Source organism: Juglans regia, chromosome 11, assembly GCF_001411555.2.
Source record: "Juglans regia cultivar Chandler chromosome 11, Walnut 2.0, whole genome shotgun sequence".
In the NCBI taxonomy this organism is placed as follows: Eukaryota; Viridiplantae; Streptophyta; class Magnoliopsida; order Fagales; family Juglandaceae; genus Juglans; species Juglans regia.
In genome coordinates this window covers 219,672-225,859 of record NC_049911.1, presented here as the reverse complement: position 1 = coordinate 225,859, position 6,188 = coordinate 219,672, and positions in this window count along the sequence as shown.

Here is a 6,188-nt window from a genome sequence, read left to right as displayed (position 1 = left end):
GTCGACCATATATTCTAAAGTAGGTAGAGTCATTACCAAGAGTGGAAGAGGGTGTTCCATTGATTAAGAACACATCGGTAGAAAATGCTTCCACCCAAAAATGTTTAGGCATACCACTGTGAGAGAGCATTGTAAGACTAAGTTCCCGGATATTTTGATGACGTCTTTAGGCAATGCCATTTTGTTCCAGGGTGTAAGGATAAGATATTTGATGTAGAATACCTTGATCCTTAAGAAAATGAGCAAAAAGATTGCTAGAAAGCTCATTGCCATCATCAGATTGAAACACCATGTAGACAATTAACAAGAGACATATTTCATAAAGACACGGAATGAATCATAGAAATCAAGTTTTTTTTTTTTTAAGAGAATAAGCCAAATGAAACGGCTAAGATCATCAATCAAAACAGTATATTACAAAAATTTATCCAATGATTGTACTTGGGTAGGGCCTCAAAGATCACACTGTACAAAGTAAACCATACTTATTGTCGGATGAAGAAAGAAAAGGTAAACGACTAAATTTACCAATTTGACAACTATCACAACTAGAAGAATTATTTTTGCCAACTACTTTTATTAAACCAAGTGACTGTAAAACATCAACTGTTGTAGGTTGCGGGTGGCTAAACCATTGATACCATAAATTTGGATTGACAACTTGAAAATGAGTTGAAAATAAGGCTTGATGTGGAGCTTGAATGGTGTAAAGGTTACCCTTCTTCTGGCCCCTCAGCAAGACGTGGTTGGTTGCTCGATCCTGCATTAGAAATCATATGAGCCGGGCTCCAATGTCGATCATCCACTCATGGTTGGTGGAGTTGTGGATGGTAAGAGCTGCAAGAGCTTCAAGAATCTCAGTGTCTTGAAAAGCTTTGTCAAAGCGGTGGCAGCATTTAAGGGCGTGATGTCCAAATTTGTTGCAAATTTGACACTGTGGAGGACCACCATTGGCAGCAGTGTGAGAGTTTCCACTAGAACCACAATTATTTTAATGAGGAAAACCTTTGCCTTTGAAGGAGAAGTTCTGGTTAGTGTTATAACTGCCTCCTTTGTGGTTGGCGTAATTAGACCCCTTTTGTTTGTTACCATAGAAAGCCACATGATTACTTAGTTCAGTGGCATGAAGTTTGTGGCAAATATCAAAGCTTCACAACAGAGGCATAACTTCAGCATAAGAGGGCATTAGAGGTTTGAGCATGGCAGTAGTGAAACCTTCATATTGAGCTTCAAGACTATTGAGTAAGGAGAAAACCTTCTATTTATCTTCCACAAGTTTCCCAATCCCAACAAGATTATCACAAAGATGCTTAAATTTAAGTAAGTAGTCGTCTAAGGAGAGTTTAGGGGACTTACACATATAGGAGAGTTTGTGACGCAACTTAAATTCACGTTCTTGAGAGGATTGTGCATCGGCGTCACGAATTGTTGTCCAAGTTTTTGCATCTAAGTCGATGCCAATGACGAGACCATGAGCCTCTTCGGTGAGAGTTCCAATAAGCCATCCTCTAAGTAATCGATCAAATTGCTTCTAGTTAGGATGAGCAGGACTCAATGCCTTATGTCCATCATTAGAGCCTTCAGGATCATAAATAAAAGGAGCAGGAATTGATCTTGTGCCAGTGAGAACACCAACAAGATCCTGGCTTTCTACCAACATTAAAAATTGCTCATGTCAGAAGGGATAATTCTCATGGTTTAAGCGAAGGGTAACAAAGTTTCCAACATTAAAGGAGGGATAGCCCATGTGCTCAAAGTTGATGAAGAGATCAAAAGGGGAGAAGAAAAATTGGAGGAAACAACGTTAGCCTTTCCTAGCTCTTGATATCATAAAAAAAAAAAAAAGTAAAGAACAAATTAAATAAAGCGAGTATTTTTCATCATAATGGGGATTTGTATAGTAGGGGTTTATATACTCTCAAAGTGTTCGTATAAAGCTAGGAAATGAAAGTATATACTGTATAAGCTGTAGGGAGACTTTTAACCAACATTCAACTTCCTTATAGTGAGGATTCTATTCTTGATGGCTTAGTTGATTGAGCTTTTTCTGGGATAGAATCATAGTTGCCTTTACGAGCGTTGTCCCATGCATGATCTCAGGTGTGGGCTGTCTGCTATCAGTACATAGTTAATTCATACTCGTAGGATCGAGTTTATATATATATATATATATATATACTTATATATAAAGTGCGAATGAGGTGTGAACAGTGTTTTCGTCTAATATTTTTTCTTCTCGTTTTGCCCCTGCTTTTATCCCAAATTTTCGTTCTGCTCAGTGTATTCCCTCTCCCTTAGACGACAACCACTCTCCCCTTGCGTTTCTCTCGGCTCCTCCCAGCCACAACAGCTCACCGTCGCTCGTCGCCAGCCACCACCGCACAAGCTCCCCTTTCCACTTGCGACCACCTCTCACGAACCCAGCCTCCACAAGTCTCTATCTCCCCCACCCGAAGTAGCTTCCCTCTCTCACCGATTCGCCCTCTGCAACCCCGCACCTCCGTGAGGCACCAACGACGTCATCGACCACCACGACAGCTCCCCCTCACTACGGCAAGCACCATCCCACCAAACCCAGCCCCTCACGGCAGTCCCTCTTCCCCTACGCGAGCCCCTCTCTCCTCTCGGGTTCCTCACTTCGCACGACCGTGGCGCCGTTGTCTTCAGCCTCCAGCACCACCGAGCACCACCAAGGGTCTCCCCTAACCTCCCCCTTCCTCCTCCCCTTGACTCGGACCCCGTAGCTCCTCCCTAGGCCACACATGAAACCCACGGGTTTCTCCTCCTAGCACCGCCGTCAGTCGTTCCCACGGCCACCGCACCACCACCAGAAGCTCCTCCTCCCAAGGAAGACCTCCCCTAGCCACCCCCATGCCTAGCCCAGCCACCCAGCTCCCCCACGCTCTCTCACTCTCTCACGGGTGTTCCTCCACCTCACGCTCTCTCTCTCACAAGTTTCTCTTCTTCTAATGTCAATAATAGATCAAATAAAATAATCAACTCTGCAGCTTTAATGGATTTTTTTTTTTCTATAGATACATTATCAAAATTTATTTATTTCTTTCATTTATTAATTTTTACAATCTACTATATATCAATTTATCTATTTTTTCTTCATATCATTTAAATAATATATTTTTTAATAGAAAATCAATAACAAAAGAGAGAAATTAATTTAAAAGGTTTATAATGATAAATAATTTCCTCTCCATAATTCATGTAACAAAATACAAAATAAGGAATAAAAAAAAAAGTTACTTTTGAAAGAATCTCTTTATATTTTTAAAAAATTATATTACAGAGGAGTGCTAAACTACACCTTATTTATTACTTTATGAAAAATGCTAGACTCACCGAATGTGGGTCTCGAATTTGTGTTCCAATTCATTTTCTTTTTTAATTAGTGATTAAATAAGTATGTTTTAGTAATGTTGTGAATTTTTTTATTTTTCAAAAAATATTTAAGAATATAAAAAAATGAATAAAAAAATTAAAAAACTTTTTTCTATCTTTCTCGGTGGGTTCTCGAGCTACGTCCCTCGAGGATATACTACTACTCTTACTTTATTGGATTCATTTTTTTGGTTCCCTCATTTTATCGAATGGTGAGTCCAAGGTCTAGAGCTATTGGAATCATCTTCATTTTTTGTTTTTTTAAAAAGATGAAATATCTGCTCTCAATTTTATATTCTTCACTTTGATTTTAATTCAACCTAAACGATGCATGCCCACATTAATTATTTTCTGCACTTAATTCATTTCAACGCATATTAGAAACCATTATGATTTTGGTTTTTTTCTTAAAATAAGAAAAGAAAAGAAAAGAAAAATGAAATATAGATATCGTTTAATTGTATTAGATGATTCATAATTTCATACAATAGAAGTACAGAACCCCACCAAATGATGAAACAGTTAACTTAAATAACATCTTAAGAAGCTGAGGGAATGTATTTCCAAATGATTTATAAATTTTTATTTTTATATTTTTAAATAATAAATTTAACTTATTATATAAATTTATAAATTTATTTTTAAGAAAATTTCTACGTAGTTGTCCTACTTCTCAAGAACTATCATTTCTACGGCATAATCACACCTACTTTAAGCAATTATTTATTGCAAAAAATATAAAATCATACCAACTAATACAACAAATACCTTAAAATAAATTTGACATATTAATTAGTAATAATTCATTTCTTTATTGAATTCTCTTATTTTTTAGTGATAGCAATAATTTTTTTTTAACAGTGAGCAGAATAGTGATAATTGATAAATTTACTTTTGTTAGTAAATAAATAAATAAAGTACGCAGGATTCAAGAAGGAGTGAAGCTTTGATATAAAAGAGATAACTCACAGGACGACCCGCATCTGAAATACACGATACACAGTGAGCCACCGACGCACACAGTCAATCTCAAGGGAAGCCGAAGCAGTGTTTTTAATTTCGTACCATATCGGCCGGTACGACTGAAATTTTTCGTACCGGCCCAGTGGGTAGTACAGGTATCCTATGTGTTTCGTACCAGCCCAAATACCGGCCTGAACCGGCATATATTTCGGCGTTTAATTTTTTTTTTTCATTTTTTTAAACTACAAACTTATTTTTTTATCCCCAATTCAGATTAGATTATTTATAATTTATATATATATGTATTTATGTATAATTTATTCGTATATAGACTATTATTTTAGAATATAATTTATATATATAATTTATTCATATATCGACTATCCCGAAACGGTACATGAAACGGTACTGGTATCGAAATATTTCGTTCCAGTGCCTTGACCGGTACGGTATTCAAAACATTGCGCCTAAGGCCTCCCACAGCCCAGATTGGCAACTTCTCCTTCACCTTGAAGTTTCACTACCTGTCCCGTACAAATTGTAATAAAACAACTAGATATGACTGCAACGAAAAATTTATGTGCTATAATTGCAAAAACATGAGCATCTCTTAGCCACGGTAAATCATTTTAAATGATCATTCCTTATATGATAAATATAACATAGTAATTGTTAAAATTACGCAATTACTAATATTCTCATTAATTTTAGCTGACGAGTCTATCTAGAAGTAGAGGAAGATACTGGATGTATAGCAGTTGTTATCTTTGAACTGATAGCAAAAGAAATATTAAATTGTATAACTGTTAATCTTTTAGAACAAACAGGCGAGGTGGAATATTTAATACATTATGTCTTTATATTTTTTCATTATTACAGGAGCACCTACCATATTTAGCAAATATTACAACTACAGTTTTAGAAAATGAATGTATTATGTACTTGCACACAGAAATGAATCAACATGGACAACTGCGTTAGAATAAACTCAACGTACTCTCTGTCCATCCTATAAATCAAACTACGTTATAAACACTCAAAATCTTTTCTTCTTAAACTTCTCATTGTTGTGATTATATACGTAAATAATTAAGACACTAAATTGTAAGTTAAGTCTATACTTCTTTCTTCACTTTATATACTTTATTCAATTTTTGTTTAAATTTCTTTTTTTACCTTCTCATTTACTATTTTTTATATATATATATATTTTTTTTTATATTTATCAATTGGCGATATATACAGCGCACGTTGCCTTCAAATTTTTTGCCTTCAAAGATAAATTGCCGCGGTAGTTCGTGGGGCCATGAATAAGCTGTTTGTATCAACTCAAATAATTATGTTAAGATCTTGTGTCCTTCAAATTCGAATTAATTAAGATCTGAACACTTGTGGTGGACCATCATTATAAGACTTAACTGCTTAATTAATTGATCGCGTGTTAAAAAAACAACATGTCATGATTCTACGTACTAATTAAGCACCTATATATATATATATAAAATAAATGCTACTAATCGTCGACAGTTGAATTCCGATTGAGTTTAGTATTTTTTAATAATATTATAATTTTTTTTTTAAATTATATTTAAAAGTATAAAAAAAATCAATAAAAGTCTTTTTGCCCGACCGTCTCGTGCTAGTTGCTACGCCCACGGCATATATACTTCTCATGGCACATGCAATATGATCAAGGCTAGCCAGCCTGGCTATCTTCATTATCGCAATCCCGATTAATTTAAACACGTACTTTTGACCTAACCATTCGACAAGGAAACTATCTACTGTGCCACGGACCACACACTCTTTTATTTATATATATCTTTTCTATC